Raw genomic sequence first — 24,215 nt, 5'->3', positions numbered from 1 at the left:
TTGTTAAGGTCCTGAAGGAAAAAAGGAAACTAAATTCCTACTTGGTAAATCATAGGGAAATGTTCTTTCCATCATTGAATAACCTTTGTGTTGTCTGTTCATGTAATCAATCAAACCATTTGTTTTAGAGATCATGTAATAATTTTTTTTGTTTGTAATTTATTTTGAGCACAAGTCTGTATTAATTGATAAGACTCAGAGACATTTCATTTGGATTGCTATGCCAGACCTACAAATATGCCAATCGGGCTGAATGTGCATTTAGCAATAGTAGTAGTATAGATGGACCATAAGTGGCACGCATCGGAAAGGGCCAAGATGCTGGCTAAAAAAAGGATGCTGTTGTAGCCAAAAAAAGTACAACGGCCTGGCTTATGTATGTTAGTTGATATTATTGATCCATATACTCTATAAGTGTTTATATGTCTGTTAGTTCTGTACATTCTTGGTTGATTGACTCGGTATTTGAATCTTGATACATCGCTTGTGTACATATCTAAATGGGAGTACACATTATGCTGCGTGTGACATTTGAGTTGGACATGAAGTGTTCCAAATATTCAAATTCACCTTAAACTGGATTCTAGCTTCTGTATTTGAGTATCGGCATTTGTAAACCATATTCATATATGACAGTGGAATACATCTTTGTTGTCCTTTTGAAGATATATAAAAACACATAGAATGATTTATAAAGATTCATATAGGAATACAAAATGGATTTGAATTTAGTTGCCAGGGTAAACGTGGATGCTTATTGTCCCAAAATTCGAAAGAAGCGGCAAAATGTCCACTCCCACGTTGGCTGCCCGAAGCCAAGTGTTTTGGGAGATGGAAATTACTGTTTACCCATTACACGGACAATCCATCGGCCCGATTTCCACTGCTCTAAATAGGGGTAGGTTAGTAACTTCAATTAGACATGACATGACAGCCTCTGAGCCCATTCCGACACGGTGGGCGTCAAACATGGGCAGCAAAACACATTTGATTCAAGCTCGTCTGAAAGACCTCTGTTTCTCCCTCCATTTCCCATTCATACACGGTGGGCGGCAAAACAAACTCAACTCGGCCGAAATCGATGTAGGCAAATATTTTCAATAGGGGCAGGTTTGTAACTTCACTCAGACGTGACACAACCGCCCTACCTGTCAGCCCCGTTCATACACCGTGGGCGCCAACCATGGGCGCCAACCACCCTCTCCTCGCCCGAAATCGCTCTGGGAAAATATTGGCGAGATGCGAGATTATCGTCCTATCCCCAACTGATGAGACGTCCAAATTTTAAACGGGGGCTAAGTTCGTAACTTTCCCATATTTCAGACAGGCGCATCCCAAAAACATGGTTCCCCGTACCTCTCCCTTCATTTTCCCATTCATACACCATCCGCGCTAGAACACCCCATCCCCACACCAGCCTCCGGCCGCCACCCCATCCATCGCCGCCATCCTCCACCACATCCATCACCACTGTCGTCCACCATGCCAGAGCGCCTACCAAGACCGCGTCGTCCGCTGCTAGAGATGTACGTTTCTCATCCACGTCGACGGAATAATAGCCTTGCATCGCATCCTATCGCTTCATCGGCGCCGTCATCCTCTTTGTCGGGGCCGCTCACACGACTTTCTCTTCCACCACAATGGCACTTATCCCCCGATGCACCCGTCTACCATCGCAGATCTGCTTCAACACCACCGACAGACATGATACCCCCGATGCCTACACGGCGCCGCAAGAGAGGTGGTACTTCATATCTCCTCAACTTTTTGATCTCAACCAGAAAATAGATCTTAACTTGGTTACTCTACTTTCTTTTCAGCTCTTAGAATTTAGTTCTTAGTTCGAAGCAAATAATGGATGCTAAATATCATTTCTCTGGTTTGCAGCTTCAAATCTGCCATGGCACAGCCATAATACAGTTTAATTGATCATGCTTAGGGTTTAATTGATCATGTTGGTTCCATGGTGGTTTCTTTAATAGAAATCGGAGGGGAAACCCTCTTTTACTAAAAAAAATATGCTTAGAGTTTCCCCTTTTATGATCACTATATAATCAGAATACGTGCTTCATGTCATAATAACACTGCTCCACCCATCAAGCTAAACAAGCTTAGTTGTTCAAATACGAATCTGATATTATTAAAACAGAGTTGTTTAATTGGTCAGCTAAATGTTCCTAAATTAGTTTCGAAAATGCATGTTCGCCGCTCGGGTGTGTATCTCTACAGGGTGCCCACGGTGGGCTAGCCCACCTTGGGATTTTGGGTCGTCCCAGGCCCCGATTCCCCTTTGTTCTGTTGCGCGCTTCCGATCTCTACTCGCCCCCAGCCGCCTGCCTCGCCGGCGACTTGCCGTCCCCAGACGGCATGACTCTAGGAGGAGACGCCGGACTAACAGGAGGCCAGAAGCCGCTCGCCCAACAGCGTCACCGCTGCCCGGGCGCGCTGCCGTGCCTACCTTCCCAGTCCATTCAGGGCTCAGGCGTGCAGCACCCACCAAGCCAACCCGATTTATCCTGAGATACGTCCTCAACACTTAGTAGCCACTCCTCATCACCCATTTTCTAATTGATTCATTACTCATTAGGCAGGATTGTCATTAGGGTTTGTTGTGTGCTCAGTGCTACCTACACTTAATGGTTCAGATGTATTTCGGTAATCTTTAGTACCTCTAAAGTTCACAGGGTTTTCAAAATTCCGTCCCTCGGAACAGACACTAGTCATTTTGGATTGTTGGTCGTAGTGACATTGACCCAGATTACTACTGCAAGCTAGGTTTGTTGACAATTTTACTTGTCTTTCTTACTCATTCAATATAATATCCAATTATTCACGTCGATTAGTTGCAAACAATAAGTGCTAGACAAACTTCTTCATTTAGATTTTGGACGGTCTTACTTCAGTTACAATTCCGCATACTTGTCCTAGTAAGCTCACAAGTAAATGATTCATTCACTACATCTATGCTTGCCTTGTCATATTTGTTGTCAATATTCTTTTAGGGTGGTCTCTTACTGCAGTTACAATTCTAACTACTTCTTATGTTTTCATGAATCTCAGATTCTGAACAGCATCATAGTGATTATGAGCTTGCACGCATGAAAAGAATAAAGCAGAACAATGCCATGACTGTCAAACTTGGCATTCAGGGACTGAAATCAAGTCTGGATGCAATGCAATGCAAACGCTCTCCACCTACAGATTCATGCTCAGAATATGATCCTAACAGTGATTCTGAGCTAGAGGGAGACCTAAGTCAATGTAGCTCCCTAGTGGAGGAGTCAGAGGAAGATGCCCTATCTTATTCACCCATCAAGGTACTTGCTCTAACTTTCCAAGGTTACATTGCTCGCACATATCTTGCAACTGATGCTGTGCATTGCTTCTACTTTGTTGAACTGCCATTAGCTTAGTTTACACATCATGTATGTGAATACGCCCTGCCTATCCATTTTCAGTACATATTCCATCTGTCATCGTACCATATTTATCCATTCAAATGTTGTTCTTGTGTATCAGACGTTCAAAAGGAAGAGGGCGATTGCTGATCATGGAGGAGCACAAGCAAAGTATTTGGAAAAGGTAGTGGCACCTGATAAATCAAATAGCCCATTAGGTGTAGTTGCAATATCACCCGACCCACAAAACACCCCAACTCTAGAAGACTCTAGCCCTACTACACTGGTCATTTCTGATGCCCCAACTCAGCAGACCCCAACTGCAGCAAACAGTATGATTATGCTAGTTGACATAGCACCAGTTGTATGACGCAAAACCCCCATTCCAGCAAAGAGTACACCAAATCCAATTGCCAAATCCCTTTTCGAACCAGAGAGAGCCCCAATTGCAGCAAATAGGACCCCTGTTCCATTTCTTCCCAGTTTAGAAGACGAAGCTTATGTTGTTGTTAGGAAATTTGTGCACATCTTTCCTTCATGGAAAGATTATACCGCAGACACAGAACAATTTCCAGTCTTCCTCCGCAACTTATGCGTAAGTAATGTACTAATGTTATTCATGGTCATTACTGCATATGTTTCTGCTGACAGAAGACACAAGATTTCATTCTTTTAAATAGGCGAGGAGCAAACTGGATTGTGATGACGAGCAAGGGTTGGTTGCGCTTTTCAAGCACTCATTGATGAAGTATCGTTCCTACCTGAGGCAAGCGCACTTTGATGGCAAGCCTCTGAACGAAATTTCTGTAAAGTCTCTGGTGCTACATTTATCCGATGGTGACTGGAATAATCTTGTTACACATTGGTCTCGGCTACAGCGTAAGGTACTGTCTATGATATCACATCACAATTTGAACTACATTTCTACATTTGCCTTAATGTCTCACTTGTACGAAAACTGTTAGCAGAAGAAAATTCATTCTCAAGGGACCACCGAATCTCGCAACTACACTGCACACTGCATTGCTTTTGTGAGTACCTCTTGCCATGTATGACCATACTTACTTTCATAGTTGTTTGATTATGTAGCATCACTGCACATGTTAGCCTCGTAATCGTCCATTTGGTGGACATTATAAGATCGGTATGGACTCTTACATAAATTTAGAATCAACCCAATGCTTTTGAAGAGGTTTAGCTCTGCAGTCCTCTTGTAAGGACTGAATGTGGTCTATCACTGTACTTACATTAACAGCTACTCCCTCCGTCCCATAATATAAGAACGTTTTGTACAGTACACCAGTGTTCAAAACACTCTTGTATTATGGGAAGAGGGATTGGCATTTTGTAGCATTCTGCATCATATCTCCCTCGCCCACCATTTACTAAAAAAGATCAGATCTATATTTAATCTTACCAACAAGTAGAATACACAGACAATGCCAGTGCAGAAGTGTAGCCCATTGCTCTTGTTAGTACATTTTGTCCTGTAACGCTTGTACTTACAGGGATTGGTAGTTGATTATGTAGCATCAATCTGCATCTTATCTTCATTATCCTCTATCCCTTCCAGTATTATCATATCTATAATTACTCTCTACAAAATGTAGAGTACAGGCAATGCTTATGAAGAAGATTTTGTGCTGAAATTCTTGAGTTATCCTTCCCTTGACATGGAGAAGGGCATTATAAAGCCGGTGTTAACTATTAATGTAAGTCAGTCCTTCTAAAGCCTTTATCCTCAACTGTTGTTTAATTTGCTCATACTCCCTATCGTTTACTGCTGTTTAGTTTGCTGTTTCTACCAAAATGCATGCTCGCAAGAACCGTAATGTTCTAAGTTTTACTTGTAAAACCAAATTCCTTATTCATACCATGCACATACTTAATACTCCCTATATGTATGCTTGTTTTTGTGGATCTATAATCCAGTGTGTGGTGAAGCAGCCCACGTTTGCACCTTTTCATCTCCTGTTTTATCTTACTGATGTGGTTGATGATATGAACAACATGCCATGCACATTATCCAAAATAGATACAATGATTTTCTTTGCCCTTCATCTATGCTTGTTATGTTGACATGGTAATCCAGTAGTGTGGTGAAGCTCCCCGCATTATGAACAATGCCAAATTATGCTATTGATATTTGAACTTACTCTTTATTTTCTAATTTGAAATTGGATGGAATTGACAGCACAATTATCATCTTTGTTTATACACGTGCAAAACCTGTCATCTCTCTGCTTTGTTTCAGGGTGATATGCCTGATGGCATGCACAAGTCTGCTGAAGGCTGTGAGACAAACCCAACATATATTGCAACAAAGAAGGCAAAACATCATGAAGATAACGAGACAACCCCAAAGTCTTGTCTTGATGCAGTGTTCAAGTTACTTGAGACTAACAGTCAGACAAGCTCACAGAATTCGTTGTCTGAATCAGTTCGACTTCTTCAGTCCCAAGTTCTAGCAGAAAGGCATTCTGCAACTCAACTTTGACTTAAAGTCCTATCTCTAAGAAAAATTGCGGAGAACACCAATGAGAACCTCATCGCTAAACAGCTAAACCTGGAAGCTATGACCGACATGCTAGGCCGGTCTCACAGCCTAGCTCAGCAACTTGTGCAGCAGTTCCCCCACAAGGCCAAGCTTTCTTGAACTGTCTTGGAAGTGGTCTCGGTTCAGTATTATTTTGTTACGTTGCAATGGTGCCCAGTTTTTGTAATCTACTTCTTCGTTGCACTTTATGATCACTGGTGGCGAACTTCGATGCCTAGTGGATGTAATATACCTTAAATCCTTTATTGTATAGTGTAGGTTTATTCTTAGTTACTATGCCATAATTTCTTTATTGTATAGAGTAGGTTTGTTCTTAATTCCTACTAGTTACTGCCATCATTCGCTATCTGAAAAAAATCAGATGCAGTCGACCGGGCCGAAACATTCAACTCTAACGGGCCTGGTCTTTCTTGGGCCCGAATGATTGTGGCCTTCACACATTGCGCCAGGACCAAACTTACACCGGCCTATATTTTAGTTGGGCCTTTTGTCGACCCAGCGCTTAGTTTGGCCTAGGTAGCGTTGGGCCATTAACAGGCTAAATATTGTACTGGCCTGTTACGGCCGAGATGAAACCACGGGCCTTTAGCAGGCCAAAATGCATGTTGGGCCTCAATTTTCACTAGTCGTCGACGGGCCTTCAGCGGGCCAAAATGTAGACCAGGCCTTTTTGGGCCCAGTTAGCTCACGACCGTTACCAGGCCGAAACATATCTCGGGCCTTAGTTGGCCCACTGATATCATGGGCCTTTAAGAGGCCGAAAGCTTAGTACAGGCATCAACGGGCCGAATTACGCGATAGGCCTTTAACAGGCCCAAATTCACGTTGGGCTTAACTGTTGCCACCTTTAGCATGGGCCGTTAGTAGGCTCGATGTCCCGTCGGACCATATATGGCCCATGGGGAGCACGGGCCATTCCCAGGCCGAAAGTTACACCGGGCTGAAATGGGCCCATGTCTACATCAGGCCTCTAACAGGCTAAAAGTCACTGGGCTATAGTTGGGCCCAAATATTCGGTAAACAATTAACGGGCCAGATCTAGCTTCGGGCCGCAAATGGGCCCAAATACTGGGCGAACAATTAACGGGCCAGATCTGGCTTCGGGCCGTAAATGGGCCCAAATATTGGGCGAACAATTAACGGGCCAAATCTAGCTTCAGGCCGTAAATGGGTCTTTATTAAGCAGGCCATTATTGGGCTGGCCCACTAGTACCTGATTAAGTACTATGGGCCTTTGACTGGGCCGGCCATTTTAACCTATATGGGCCTCTGTTGGGCCCAGCCACATATCGACGTATCATAGGCATGTCTCCTCCAATGGACGGGTGACATCTGGCCCACTAACGAACTGACAGGTGTTCCCTTCGGCCAATCAGAATTTACACGTGGAAATTTCCCATTGATCAGGGCTGTTAACGGGTTATCGGATCCAAAATCCGACCCGATAGCTTAACGGCGTTCCGTTACGGTGGATGCCACGTGTTGGTCACCCTTGACGAAAGCACTTCTGTGATGCGTGATTTATCGTCATGGAAGTGGACACTTTCGTGATGATAATTTTGGTAATGTCATGGAACACTTCTACGACAACACAGGTATGACTATCTTGATTCTATCATAAAATCATCATGGATGTACATGCATGACAAAAAACGCGACCTACTGTGACAAACACGTATCATCACGGAAGTGTATTTTTTTGTAGTGAGCGGAAGGCATTGAGAAGTAATAAGTAGATGATGGGTTGCTAGAGTGACAGAAACTTAAACCCTAGTTTATGCGTTGCTTCGTATGGGGCTGATTTGGATCCATATGTTTAATGTTGTGGTTAGGTTTACCTTAATACTTCTTTTGTAGTTGTGGATGCTTGCAATAGGGGTTAATCATAAGTGGGATGCTTGTCCAAGTAAAGGTAGTACCCAAGCACCGGTCCACGCACATATCAAATTATCAAAGTACCGAACGCGAACCATATGAGCTTGATGAAAACTAGCTTGACGATAATTCCAATGTGTCCTCGGGAGCTCTTTTCTCATTATAAGAAAATGTCCAGGCTTGTCCTTTGCTACAAAAAGGATTGGGCCACCTTGCTGCACTTTATTTACTTTCATTGCTTGTTACTCGTTACAATTTATCTTATCACAAAACTATCTGTTACCTACAATTTCAGTGCTTGCAGAGAAAACCTTACTGAAAACCGCTTGTCATTTGCTTCCGATCCTCGTTCGGTTCGACACTCTTACGTATCGAAGGGACTACGATAGATCCCCTATACTTGTGGGTCATCGAGACTCTTTTCTAGAAATCCTTCTTGCTACGTCTTGATCTTGCGTTGGTTTTTCTTGAAGAGGAAAGGGTGATGCAGCAATAGTAGCGTAAGTATTTCCCTCAGTTTTTGAGAACCAAGGTATCAATCTAGTAGGAGGCTCCTTAGAAGTCCCACGCACCTACACAAACAAACAAAGAACTCGCAACCAACGCAATAAAGGGGTTGTCAATCCCTTCACTGCCACTTGCGAAAGTGAGATCTGATAGAGATAGTATGATAAGATAAATATATGTTTGGTATTTTATAGTATAGATTGGAAAAGTAAAGATGCAAATAAAAGTAGATTGAAATCTTATATGATAAAAGATAGACCCGGGGGCCATAGGTTTCACTAGATGCTTCTCTCAAGATAGCATAAGTATTACAGTGGGTGAACAAATTACTGTCGAGCAATTGATAGAAAAGCGAATAATTATGAGATTTTCTAGGCATGATCATGTATATAGGCATCATGTCCGTGACAAGTAGACCGACTCCTGCCTGCATATACTACTATTACTCCACAAATCGACCGCTATCCAGCATGCATCTAGAGTATTAAGTTCATAAGAACATAGTAACTCATTAAGAAAGATGACATGATGTAGAGGGATAAACTCAAGCAATATGATATAAACCCCATCTTTTTATCCTCGATGGCAACAATACAATACATGCCTTGCAACCCCTGCTGTCACTGGGTAAGGACACCGCAAGATTGAACCCAAAGCTAAGCACTTCTCCCATTGCAAGAAAGATCAATCTAGTAGGCCAAACCAAACTGATAATTCGAAGAGACTTGCAAAGGTAACTCAATCATACATAAAAGAATTCAGAGGAGATTCAAATATTTCTCATAGATAAACTTGATCATAAACCCACAATTCATCGGATCTCGACAAACACACCGCAAAAAGAGTTTACATCGAATAGATCTCCACAAGAGAGGGGGAGAACATGGGATTGAGATCCAAAAAGAGAGAAGAAGCCATCTAGCTAATAACTATGGACCTGAAGGTCTGTGGTAAACTACCCACAACTCATCGGAGGGGCTATGGTGTTGATGTAGAAGCCCTCCATGGTCGATTCCACCTTCGGCGGAGCGCAGACGAAGGCTCCAAGATGGGATCTCACGGATACAGAAGGTTACGGCAGTGGAAATTGTTTTTCGTTGGCTCCCTGGATATTTTCGGGGTACGTGGGTATATATAGGAGGAAGAAGTAGGTCGGTGGCTGCCCGAGGGGGCCACGAGACAGGGGGGGCGCCCAAGGGGGGTGGGCGCACCCTCCACCCTCGTGGCCGCCTCGGTTGCTTCTTTGCTTGCACTCCAAGTCCTCTGGATCACGTTCGTTCCAAAAATCACGCTCCCGAAGGTTTCATTCCGTTTGGACTCCGTTTGATATTCCTTTTCTTTGAAATACTGAAATAGGCAAAAAAACAGCAATACGGGCTAAGCCTCCGGTTAGTAGGTTAGTCCCAAAAATGATATAAATGTGTAAAATAAAGCCCATAAACATCCAAAAGGGGTAATATAATAGCATGGAACAATCAAAAATTATAGATACATTGGAGACGTATCAAGCATCCCCAAGCTTAATTCCTGCTCGTCCTCGAGTAGGTAAATGATAAAAACAGAATTTTTGATGTGGAATGCTACCTAGCATAATTCTCAATGTAATTTTCTTTATTGTGGCACGAATGTTCAGATCCAAATGATTCAAAATAAAAGTTTGTATTGACAAAAGAAATAGTAATACTTCAAGCATACTAATCAAAGCAATCATGTCTTCTCAAAATAACATGGCTAAGGAAAGTTCATCCCTACAAAATCATATAGTTAGGCTATGCTTCATTTTTGTCACACAAAAATGTTCCCAAATTCTACACCCCCGATGACAAGCCAACCAATTGTTTCGTACTTAAATAATCTCAAACTTTTTCAACTTCCACGCAATACATGAGCATGAGCCATGGATATAGCACTATGGGTGGAATAGAGTATGATGATGATGGGGATTGTGTGGAGAAGACAAAAAAGGAGAAAGTCTCACATTGACGAGGATAATCAACGGGTTATGGAGATGCCAACATGAGGAGTAGGGATTACCATGCAACGGATGCACTAGAGCTATAAATGAATGAAAGCTCAACAAAAGAAAACTAGTGGGTGTGCATCCAACTTGCTTGCTCACGAAGACCTAGGGCATTTGAGGAAGCCCATCGTAGGAATATACAAGCCAAGTTCTATAATGAAAAATTCCCACTAGTATATGAAAGTGACAACATATGAGACTCTCTATATGAAAAACATGGTGCTACTTTGAAGCACAATATATGAGACTCGCTATATGAAGAACATGGTGCTACTTTGAAGCACAAGTGTGGAAAAAGAGATAGTAATATTGCCCCTTTTTATTTATTTATTTTTCTTTTTTTATCTTCCTTTCTCTTTTTTTCTTTGGCCCTTTCTTTTTTTTCTTTTTGGTCTTTCTTTTTTTTTCTTGGGACAATGCTCTAATAATGATGATCATCACACTTTTATTGATTACAACACATGAATTACAACTCAAAACTAGAACAAGATATGACTCTATATGAATGCCTCCAGTGGTGTACCGGGATGGTGCAATGAATCAAGAGTGACATGTATGAAAAATATGGTCGCTTTGCCATGAATACGGTGTCAACTACATGATCATGCAATGGCAATATGACAAAAGTAATGCGTGTCATGATGATAAACGGAACGGTTGAAAGTTGCATGGCAATATATCCCAAAATGGCTATGGGAATGCCATAATAGTTAGGTATGGTGGCTGTTTTGAGGAAGATATAAGGAGGTTTATGTGTGATAGAGCGTATCATATCACGGGGTTTGGATGCACCGGCGAAGTTTGCACCAACTCTCAAGGTGAGAAAGGGCAATGCACGGTACCGAAGAGGCTAGCAATGGTGGAAAGGTAAAAGTGTGTATAATCCATGGACTCAACATTAGTCAAAAGAACTCATATACTTATTGCAAAAATTTAGAAGTCATCAAAAACCAAGCACTACGCGCATGCTCCTAGAGGGATAGATTGGTAGGAAAATACCATCGCTCGTCCCTGACCGCCACTCATAAGGATGCACAATCCAAGTACACTTCATGTTTCAAATTTGTTACACAACTTTAACCATATGTGCATGCTACGGGACTTGATAACTTCAACACAAGCATTATTTAAATTCATAATCACCCAACTAGCATGACTTTAATATCACTACCTCCATATCTCAAAACAATTATCAAGTATCAAATTGATCATAGCATCCAATTCACTTCCTATGATAGTTTTTATTATACCCAACTTGGATGCCTACCATTCTAGGACCAATTTTATAACCATAGAAAATACCATGTTGTTCTAAAAGACTCTCAAAATAATACAAGTGAAGCATGAGAGACTAGCAATTTCTACAAAATTAAGCCACCGCCGTGCTCTAAAAGATATAAGTGAAGCACTAGAGTATTCTAATAAATTTCAATCAAGTAGGCTTCTCCCAAAAGGTGTGTACATCAAGGATGATTGTGGAAAACTAAAAAGCAAATACTAATATCATACACGACGCTCCAAGAAACACACATATCATGTGGCGAATAAAAATATAGCTCCAAGTAAAGTTACCAATGAACGAAGACGAAAGAGGGGATGCCTTCCCGGGGCATCCCCAAGCTTAGGCTTTTGGCCATTCTTGAATATCTTGGGGTGCCATGGGCATCCCCAAGCTTAGGCTTTTGTCACTCCTTATTCCATAGTCCATCGAATCTTTACCCAAAACTTGAAAACTTCACAACACGAAACTCAACAGGAAATCTCATAAGCTCCCCTAGTGAAAGAAAACAAAACCACCACATAAGGTACTGTAATGAACTCATTCTTTATTTATATTGGTGTTAAACCTAATTTATTTCAAGTTCTCTATGGTTCATACCACTTAATACTAGCCATAGATGCATCAAAATAAGCAAACAACACACGAAAAACAGAATCTGTCAAAAATAGAACAGTCTGTAGCAATCTGTAACTAACGCAAACTTCTGGAACTCTACAAATCCTACAAAAATAGGAAGTCCTGTACAATTTGTCTATTGATCAGCATAAAAAAGAATCAACGCAAAAGCACGTTTTTGTGATTTAACAAAACTGCGTGCAAAGTTTCTATTTTTCAGCAGAATCAAATTAACTATCACCATAGGTTATCCTATAGGTTCTACTTGGCACAAACACTAATTAAAACATAAAAACACATCTAAACAGAAGGTAGATGCAAAATTTATTACTAAACGGAAACAAAAACAAAAAACACAAATAAAATTGGGTTGCCTCCCAACTAGCGCTATCGTTTAACGCCCCTAGCTAGGCATAAAAGCAAAGATAGATCTAAGTAGTGCCATCGTTGGCACTCAATTCATAAGTAGAGCACTTATAATCTTTAGGGGTTTCTCCCTTTTTAGCAATGACTAAACCTTTAGGCAAAAATTCAATAAATTCATTTGTAGCAAAAGGTTCCTTAATGATAGAGAGACAATTGGGATGAACACTTATTGATTTGAGATCCGCGTCTCCCTTACTAGAAGATTCACCCTTATTTTTAGGAACATAAATAAATTTGGCAGTTTTGGTAGGAGGTTTTGGAGTGTTTTTCAGGGAAGAAAATGTCGAACCTAAGTTGGTAATGATATCCTCAAGTTTACCGATTCTTGGAGAATCTAGATCTATTTTTTCATAACTATAGGTTCTTTCTCTTTAAGATTTTTCAAAGTAACTCCAACCCTAGATCTGTATTGGGTAATCTGATTATGAATCTTTTTATCCAAATTTTCAATCAATTCAATAGTGGCAACTTTATTTTCAATAATTTCAAGTCGTTGCATCACATGTTCTAAAGTTAAAACAGTTCCATTAACCAAAAGAGTTGGTGGGCCAAACAAATCTAACATAGCATTATAAGCATCAAACGTATGGCTACTCAAGAAATACCCTCCGGTAACAGTATCAAGAACACATATATTCCAAGGAGTAATGCCTACATAAAAATTGCGAAGAAGTACGGAAGTAGAAAGCTTCCTAGTAGATTTACTTTGAGCATTGCAAATTCTATGCCAAGCATCTTTTAAATTTTCTCCCTCCCTTTGCTTAAAATTGAGAATTTCATGTTCGGGAGTAATAACAAGGATAGGAGGACTAGCCATAATGACAAGGTAAATGATCTAACACACGAGCAAACGGAAAAAGGCAAGCGAAAAAGAGAGGAGAAGATTGGGAAAGAGAGGGCGAATAAAATGGCAAGGGTGAAGTGGGGGAGAGGAAAACGAGAGGCAAATGGCAAATAATGTAAATGCGAGGGAGATGAGTTTGTGATGGGTACTTGGTATGTCTTGACTTGAGCGAAGACCTCCCCGGCAACGGCGCCAAAAATCCTTCTTGCTACATCTTGATGCAGCAATAGTAGCGTAAGTATTTCCCTCAGTTTTTGAGGACCAAGGTATCAATCCAGTTGGAGGCTCCTCAGAAGTCCCACGCACCTACACAAACAAACAATGAACTCGCAACCAACGCAATAAAGGGGTTGTCAATCCCTTCACGGCCACTTGCGAAAGTGAGATCTGATAGAGATAGTATGATAAGATAAATATATTTTTGGTATTTTATAGTATAGATTGGAAAAGTAAAGATGCAAATAAAAGTAGATTGAAAGCTTATATGATAAAAGATAGACCCGGGGGCCATAGGTTTCACTAGATGCTTCTCTCAAGATAGCATAAGTATTACAGTGGGTGAACAAATTACTGTCGAGCAATTGATAGAAAAGCGAATAATTATGAGATTTTCTAGGCATGATCATGTATATAGGCATCACGTCCGTGACAAGTAGACCGACTCCTGCCTGCATCTACTACTATTACTCCACACATCGACCGCTATCCAGCATGCATCTAGAGTATTAAGTTCATAAGAACAGAGTAACGCATTAAGAAAGATGACATGATGTAGAGGGATAAACTCAAGCAATATGATATAAACCCCATCTTTTTATCCTCGATGGCAACAATACAATACGTGCCTTGCAACCCCTGTTGTCACTGGGTAAGGACACCGCAAGATTGAACCAAAGCTAAGCACTTCTCCCATTGCAAGAAAGATCAATCTAGTAGGCCAAACCAAACTGATAATTCGAAGATACTTGCAAAGATAACTCAATCATACATAAAAGAATTCAGAGGAGATTCAAATATTTCTCATAGATAAACTTGATCATAAACCCACAATTCATCGGATCTCGACAAACACACCGCCAAAAGAGTTTACATCGAATAGATCTCCACAAGAGAGGGGGAGAACATGGTATTGAGATCCAAAAAGAGAGAAGAAGCCATCTAGCTAATAATTATGGACCCGAAGGCCTGTGGTAAACTACTCACAACTCATTGGAGGGGCTATGGTGTTGATGTAGAAGCCTTCCATGGTCGATTCCCCCACCGGCGGAGCACCGGCGAAGGCTCCAAGATGGGATCTCGCGGATACAGAAGGTTATGGCGGTGGAAATTATTTTTCGTTGGATCCCTGGATATTTTCGGGGTATGTGGGTATAGATAGGAGGAAGAAGTAGGTCGGTGGCCGCCCGAGGGGCCCACAAGACAGGGGGCGCGCCCTCCACCCTCGTGGCCGCCTCGGCTGCTTCTTGGCTTGCACTTCAAGTCCTCTGGATCACGCTCGTTCCAAAAGTCATGCTCCCAAAGGTTTCATTCCGTTTGGACTCCGTTTGATATTCTTTTCTTCGAAATACTGAAATAGGCAAAAAAACAGCAATACGGGCTAGGCCTCCGGTTCGTAGGTTAGTCCCAAAAATGATATAAATGTGTAAAAAAGCCCATAAACATCCAAAAGGGGTAATATAATAGCATGGAACAATCAAAAATTATAGATACGTTGGAGACGTATCAACTATCACCTACTACCATTTGAATATGTCATGTTTGGCATTTTACTGCAATATGGCATGATTTCTCGGTTGGGTAAACAATTTGTTGCTTGCACTGCCTAGACTTCCATTTATGCCCTAGGCGAGGCGTTTGGCTGTCGCCTAACGCCTAGGCGTGCCTAAGCGTCTCCTAGGCACTGCCTTTTCCAACAGAGGTAGCAGGCTCAACTCAGAGAAAAACGACCTTCGATGGCGATGGCGACTAGGAAGGGTGGAGATTACGGAGGGAAGCTATCTGATCAATTTGACCCAACCCGAACCATGCCACATCACATTTATCTTACTCTCGTGAACGGACCCAATAATGCCATGTTATCTCCCAAAACTGCCTAAATCACAGCAAAATCGGGGAGATTTACTTGGTTTCCAGATTTGAGGGCCAAAATCGTACCAAAATTGAATTCAGGGGGTATTTGTAATTTTTCCATTGAGGCACATTTGAGGGTGAAAATGGATTTTTTTGAAGGAACACAATGCATTCCATTACATAACAGGGTTGGACAAATCGCCAGCAACAGCATCTTCTACAAAGTTTGGGACATGTCCAAGCCAGATCTCACACAAACTGGCTCCCAGGTTAGCACCATGCGCAGCTAACATGTGTGCAACTCCATTACAAGTCCTAGGACAAGATACCACACATACATCAACAAAACCTACACGTAGTTGTACTTTAATATCTTTGAAAATAGCCCCTAATGCTGAAAGATCAAAATCTTCAGTAGTTGTTGCATTCTTGAGTTGCACACAATCTGTTTCTATCATCACTCGGTCACAACCTAGCTGAGTGGTTGTCCTTGGCGTAAAGCATCGCCAACGCCTCCGAGTGAAGTGCAGAAGAGATTCTCTCTAGATTACCTGCACCAGCCGCCAATGCTACGCCACACGCATCTCTGATGACGAAACCCCAACCTCTAGTGTTTTTCTCCTCCAGGAAGGCACCATCAGTATTAATTTTCAAAGTTCCCAGTGGAGGTCTGGACCATCTCTCTTTCCGATGTTGCCTTGGCACTTCCTCGTTGCTTAACATTACAAAAATGCATAAAAAGGTAATCAATAGAGTGCCATATTTCATCAGAAGATTTCATAATATCTCCAGCATTTGCCCTATTCCATTCATGCCACCATCTCCAAAGGAGCAGACAAGATCCGCAGTCTCACATGCTCCAGCTGCGCTTTCCTCCACACCTCTTTTACCTTCTCACATTTCATAAAACAATGGCCAACATCCTCATCCAAACGAAAGCAAATCGGACAACGAGTCTCTACATGCATATCTCTATGATGAAGCTTCATGCGAAGGGGTAACCTGTTCGTGGATAGGCGCCATAGGAAATGAAGAACCTTGTTTGGAAAGGGAAGCGACCACAACTTCAGCCAATCAAAACCACATGTACCTTCATCTACACTTGAGGAGGAAGTCATCCCCGTAGTGGATTGATGAGATGCAGTATCTATAGCAACTATGTATGCAGATTTTGTTGGAAATATGCCCTAGAGGCAATAATAAAATGATTATTATTATATTTCCTTGTTCATGATAATTGTCTATTATTCATGCTATAATTGTGTTATCCGAAAATCGTAATACATGTGTGAATACATAGACCAGAACATGTCCCTAGTGAGCCTCTAGTTGACTAGCTCGTTGATCAACAGATAGTCATGGTTTCCTGACTATGGACATTGGATGTCATTGATAAGTGGATCACATCATTAGGAGAATGATGTGATGGACAAGACCCAATCCTAAGCATAGCACAAGATCGTGTAGTTCGTTTGCTAGAGCTTTTCCAATGTCAAGTATCATTTCCTTAGACCATGAGATCGTGTAACTCCCGGATACCGTAGGAGTGCTTTGGGTGTACCAAACGTCACAACGTAACAGGGTGGCTATAAAGGTATACTACAGGTATCCCCGAAAGTGTTTGTTGGGTTGACACAGATCGAGACTGGGATTTGTCACTCTGTATGACGGAGAGGTATCTCTGGGCCCACTCGGTAATGCATCATCATAATGAGCTCAATGTGACCAAGTAGTTGGTCATGGGATCATGCATTATGGTACGAGTAAAGTGACTTGCCGGTAACGAGATTGAACGAGGTATTGGGATACCGACGATCAAATCTCGGGCAAGTAACGTACCGATTGACAAAGGGAATTGTATACGGGATTACTTGAATCCTCCACATCGTGGTTCATTCGATGAGATCATCATGGAACATGTGGGAGCCAACATGGGTATCTAGATCCCGCTATTGGTTATTGGCCGAAGAGCTGTCTCGGTCATGTCTGCGTGATTCCCGAATCCGTAGGGTCTACACACTTAAGGTTCGGTGACGCTAGGGTTGTAGAGATATTAGTATGCGGTAACCCGAAAGTTGTTCGGAGTCCCGGATGAGATCCCGGATGTCACGAGGAGTTCTGGAATGGTCCGGAGGTGAAGATTTGTATATAGGAAGTCCAGTTTCGGCCGCCGGAAAAGTTTCGGGGGTCACCGGTATTGTACCGGGACCACCGGAAGGGTCCTGGGGGTCCACCGGGTGGGGCCACCTATCTCGGAGGGACCCATGGGCTGAAGTGGGAAGGGAACCAGCCCCTGGTGGGCTGGTGCGCCCCCCCTTGGGCCTCCCCCTGCACCTAGGGTTGGAAACCCTAGGGGTGGGGGGCCCCCCACCTGACTTGGGGGGCAAGTCCCCCCTTTGGCCGCCCCCCCCCTTGAGATTGGATCTCTAGGGGGCCGGCGCCCCCCAATGGCCCCTATATAAAGATGGGGGATGGAGGGCTGCGCACCCTAGTTCCTGGCGCCTCCCTCTCCCCCCGCAACACCTCTCCCTCTCGCTGAGCTTGGCGAAGCCCTGCCAAGATTCCCCGCTACTTTCACCACCACGCCGTCGTGCTGCTGGATCTCCAACAACCTCTCCTTCTCCCTTGCTGGATCAAGAAGGAGGAGACGTCTTCCCCAACCGTATGTGTGTTGAATGCGGAGGTGTCGTCCGTTCGGCACTAGGATCTTCGGTGATTTGGATCACGACGAGTACGACTCCATCAACCCCGTTCTCTTGAACGCTTCCGCTCGCGATCTACAAGGGTATGTAGATGCACTCCTCTCTCTCGTTGCTAGATGACTCCATACATTGATCTTGGTGAAGCATAGAATTTTTTATTTTCTGCAACGTTCCCCAACAGTGGCATCATGAGCTAGGTCTATGCGTAGTTTCTATGCACGAGTAGAACACAATTTTGTTGTGGGCGTAGATGTTGTCAATTTACTTGCCACTACTAGTCTTATCTTGCTTCGGCGGCATCGTGGGATGAAGCGGCCCAGACCGACCTTACACGTACGCTTACGTGAGACAGGTTCCACCGACTGACATGCACTAGTTGCATAAGGTGGCTAGCGAGTGTTTGTCTCTCCCACTTTAGTCGGATCGGATTCGATGAAAAGGGTCCTTATGAAGGGTAAATAGAAATTGGCATATCACGTTGTGGTTTTGATGTTGGTAAGAAACATTCTTGCTAGAACCCTATTGCAGCCACGTAAAAACATTCCACAACAATTAGAGGACGTCTAACTTGTTTTTGCAGCATATGCCTTGTGGTGTGATATGGCCAAAAGGATGTGATGAATGATATATATGTGATGTATGAGATTGATCATGTTCTTGTAATAGGAATCACGACTTGCATGTCGATGAGTATGACAACCGGCAGGAGCCATAGGAGTTGTCTTAATTATTGTATGACCTACGTGTCATTGAATAAATGCCATGTAATTACTTTACTTTATTGCTAAACCGTTAGCCATAGTAGTAGAAGTAATAGTTGGCGAACAACTTCATGGAGACACGATGATGGAGATCATGATGATGGAGATCATGGTGTCATGCCGGTGATGATGATGATCATGGCGCCCCGAAGATGGAGATCGAAAGGAGCAAAATGATATTGGCCATATCATGCCACTATTTGATTACATGTGATGTTTATCATGTTTTTGCATCTTATTTGCTTAGAACGACGGTAGTAAATAAGATGATCCCTCATAATAATTTCAAAAAAGTGTTCCCCCTAATTGTGCGCCATTGCGAAAGTTCGTTGTTTTGAAGCACCACGTGATGATCGGGTGTGATAGATTCTAACGTCCACATACAACGGGTGTAAGACAGATTTACACATGCAAAACACTTAGGTTGACTTGAGGAGCCTAGCATGTACAAACATGGACTCGGAACACAAGAGACCGAAAGGTCGAACATGAGTCGTATAGAAGATACGATCAACATGAAGATGTTCACTGATGATGACTAGTCCGTCTCACATGATGATCGGACACGGTCTAGTTGACTCGGATCATGGGTCACTTAGATGACTAGAGGGATGTCTATCTGAGTGGGAGTTCATTAAATAATTTGATTAGATGAACTTAATTATCATGAACTTAGTCTAAAAACTTTTGCAATATGTCTTGTAGATCAAATGGCCCACGCTAATGTTGCCCTCAACTTCAACGCGTTCCTAGAGAAAACCAAGCTGAAAGACGATGGCAGCAACTACATGGACTGGGTCCGGAACTTGAGGATCATCCTCATAGCTGCCAAAAGAGCATATGTCCTAGATGCACCTCTAGGTGAAGCACCCATCTTCCCCGCAACTCAAGACATTATGAACGCCTGGCAGTCGCGTGTTGATGACTACTCCCTCGTTCAGTGCGGCATGCTTTACAGCTTAGAACCGGGGCTCCAAAAGCGTTTTGAGCAACACAGAGCATATGAGATGTTCGAAGAGCTGAAAATGGTTTTCCAAGTGAAAGGATCGATATGGTTGACTAGAGGGGGTGGTGAATAGGCAACTAACAATTTTTAGACTTTCCTTTAACAATTTAAACCTTGCAACGAAATAGGTTGTCTAGATGTGCAACTACGTGGACAACCTATATGATGCAAAGACAACTAGCACACAAGCAAGCAATAGATACAACACAAGTAAGCTTGCAAAAGTAAAGGCACAAGATAACCAAGAGTGGAGCCGGTGGAGACGAGGATGTGTTACCGAAGTTCCTTCCTTTTAAAGGGAAGTACGTCTCCGTTAGAGCGGTGTGGAGGCACAATGCTCCCCAAGAATCCACTAGGGCCACCGTAATCTCCTCACGCCCTCACACAATGCGAGATGCCGTGATTCCACAATTGGTGCCCTTGAAGGCGGCGACCGAACCTTTACAAACAAGATTGGGGCTATCTCCACAACACTTGGAGGCTCCCAACAACACCACGAAGCTTCACCACAATGGAGTATGGCTTCGAGGTGACCTCAACCGTCTAGGGTGCTCAACACCCAAGAGTAACAAGATCCGCTAGGGATAAGTGGGGAGAATCAAATTTCTCTTGGTGGAAGTGTAGATCTGGGCCTTCTCAACCAATCCCGAGCAAATCAACAAGTTTGATTGGCTAGGGAGAGAGATCGGGCGAAAATGGAGCTTGGAGCAACAATGGAGCTTTTGGGGGAAAGAGGTAGGTCAACTTTGGGGAAGAAGACACATTTATACAGTGGGGGAACCAATCCAACCGTTACCCCACTGAACAGCCCCGCACAGAGCGGTACTACCGCTTGGGCAGGGCGGTACTACCGCTGAGGGCGGTACTACCGCACTTACGCAGCGGTAGTGCCACGCTGATGGGGAGGTCAGGGACCTGACCCCAGAGCGGTACTACCGTGGGAGTAGGCGCGGTACTACCGCTTGGAGCGGTACTACCGCCACTACTACCGCACTTAGTACCGTAAAACTCGACACGAAAAACATCGGTCTCGAATCAAGGCGGCAGTAGCCCGGAACCACTGCGGTACTACGGCCGAAGACCACAAGCGGTACTACCGCTCTGGGAGCGGTACTACCGCTAGGGTGCTTCGGCGGTACTACGGTTGTGGACCGCGGTACTACCGCTGGGGTAGGACAAAGCATACACAGGGGAAAAGGCAGCTCCAATGAAGCGGAAGGAAAATGTCGGGTGTGATAAGGATGTGTACGTGTTGATTCCACCCTAGCCTTACCAAAGCGGATCCCCTCTTGATAGTACGGTGACTCCTACGAAACTAGTCCACCAACAACGAAATGAAGGAGCTACACCGTCTTGAATAAAACTCCGAGGGGAGGTAATCGTCTCGTGCCAATGGATGAATCTCTGAAAGAACTTAACACACACGATTAGTCCGCACAACATTGTCATCAATCACCAAAACATCTTGGGGATAAATATGCCCTTACAATCTCCCCCTTTTTGGTGGATTGATGACAATACGGGATTTGTACAGCATGAGAGATATAGGACAAGCGCAAAAACCCCACCGTCCTAAAATGTAGATGGGCTCCCCCTAGATATGTGCTATCTAGATAAGTGCTTTGGATTGCACGGCACACATACTAGGATCAACGCTCCCCCTACATTTTAGAGACCAACCACCTAAGCAGGGTATAAGTGAGTAGCAGAGATAACTTAACAGGATAAGCATGCAACTCATAAGCTAGATAGTGACATAGATAATGATACTGGAAAGATAAGGTAGCGTATGTCTCACACCATATGACTGGAACTTAGGTCTCACTAACACAAACCAAACAAAGCAAATTGCGAGGAAAACACAAACACAGAAGACGGAAGACACAAAGCACAAATCCCTAAACTATCTCCCCCTTTGGCATTGAGACACCAAAAAGGAGAGGGAGTGTTGCTACGGCTCCAGGTGATAGAAAAAGAGGGACACACACATCAGAGCTCAGCAGGATCATCTGCGCCACCGTCATCAGTCGGGAAGTGCTCGGCATCAGAATCGGTCCATGGGCAGTGCTGCTAAATCCACTCCTCCTCCTCGGTAAGCTGGTCCTCAGATCCACTGATAACTGTAGCACCCAACTGATGCATGAGCTCCTTGTGGCGACCTCGGGCCTTCTTCTCAGCCACATGAGTCATGTACTGACCGTGAGACTCCATGCAGAACAGCTTCTTCATCTTGAGCTTGAGCTTCTTTGCCCAAGAGGGCTCTGCCTCAGAAGGCACGTAGTCATCATCATCATCCTCAGCCTCAGCCCCAGTCTCCTCCTTGGTCTCCATGGCAGTAGCAGACGAAGGAACTCCAGTCTTAGGGGCCTGAGTGCCCCAGTTATCCTTCTTCCTCAGACGCTTGACGTCGTGAGAGACCAACTCACCAGTCTCCAGAATCACATGGGGATAGACACGTTCCCAGGCCTTCTCAATAAGCAGCATGATGAACGGACCATAAATCGGGCACTTGCGCTCTGAGATAGCAGATAACAGCTCAGACCACATAACATGAGAGATATCCAGGGACTCTCCGGTGTTCTGTCCCTTCTCATGCTGGCAGAAGAGAAGCATGTCCACGAGATAGGAGTGAACCATATCCAGATTCTGATACGAGGGAAAAGAGTCTCTCTGAAGATACGGTGAAGGATATCCAGATAGGCAGGCAGCTCATAAGTTTCCTTCTTCGTCTCAGGGTTGATCCTCAAAGTGCAGTAGGGCCATAGAGCTTGCTTGTGAGTGGCGGTGGTGCGGCGATGGGGGCGAAAGCCGATAGGAGACTCAAGACCTAGATCATGCACCCCAATCAAATCCATGAAAGCTTTCCACTTGACTAAAAGCAACTTGCCATTGGTCATCCAAGTCAGTGTCCTGTCCTCATCAGTACCGAGGTGAACCGTGGCATAGAATTGGGCCACAATATCAGCATCATAATCTTTGTTGAATTGCATGATCCCAAGAATGTTCAGTTGAGTGCACATCTGAAGAGCTTCACCAAAGTATTTAGGATCCTTCTCCATATGGTCGGTGTCGATGGAGTGCACATTGACAAAGAGGTTCTTCTTGGCTTTGAGAACATCAAAGAAGATGGCAAACTGGAACCTGTTCCAGAACAGACGATTGACCAAAGTGGGATCTTGGTCAGCCTCATACGGGTTGCGGCGACGCCTTGCCCAGAACTCCTTGGGCGGCATTTCTGGCACGGGTTTGCCTGGCTTTGGCTTGACCCCAGGCTTCTTCTGGAGTTGAGATGGAGGTGGAGCACTTGAAGAACCTCCGGCAGACTCAGTGGTGCGGTAGCGCTTGGACGTGGCACGACCAGGGTTGACACGACGAGCCTGATGCTCAGGAACCTCATCACCTGGAACCACACACAAGAACACGCAAACAACCAGAAAGAATGAGCATAAGCCACAAAACACGAGCAAAAGATCACTGAGAGGTAAAGAGCATGGTGGAAACTGGTAGAGGGCGGTAGTACCGTGACCCGCGAGTGGTAGTACCGCTCAAAGCGGTAGTACCGCTCTGGAGAGAGCGGTAGTACCGCTCGAGACGGGGAAACAGCAGTTTCCCACTGCCGTGGTCAGATCCGGCACTACCATCCTACCAAATTCAAAAATACTTCAACCAAACACCAATCCAAACTGTCTAGAAGCATTCTCCATCCTACTCAAGCCTAGATCTGGCCAAAAATCTAGAGATGCAACTGCTATTGCCCCTAAGATGCTAGATTGGAAATCTAGACAAGAAGAGAAAGGGAGCGGGGGCAATACCGGCATCCATGGCAAGAGGACAAGGTGGGGATCGACTCCACCGAAGGAAATGGAGAGGAACACCCCGGAGAGGGAGATCCGTCGGAGCCCTCCCGCGGCGCCGGTTGTTGAAGAGAGAGGAATAGAGCAAGGGGGCGTGCAAATGGGTATGGGGGAGAAGAAACTCCCCCTGCCCCAGATATAACCCCCTGCCCGCGCCTCACAGCAGTAGTACCGCGTTGGAGAGCGGTAGTACCGCTCGGAGCGGTAGTACCGCTCGCCACCAGTGGTAGTACCGCTCAGCAACAAAACGGCTTCTAGACAAGCGGCTAAGGCACCAAAGAGACGAGAACGCAAGGCT

The sequence above is a fragment of the Triticum dicoccoides genome, chromosome 1B (genome assembly GCF_002162155.2).
Source record: "Triticum dicoccoides isolate Atlit2015 ecotype Zavitan chromosome 1B, WEW_v2.0, whole genome shotgun sequence".
NCBI classification, from domain to species: domain Eukaryota; kingdom Viridiplantae; phylum Streptophyta; class Magnoliopsida; order Poales; family Poaceae; genus Triticum; species Triticum dicoccoides.
The sequence above is the reverse complement of the archived record's forward strand: the minus strand, read 5'-3'. Positions refer to the sequence as shown.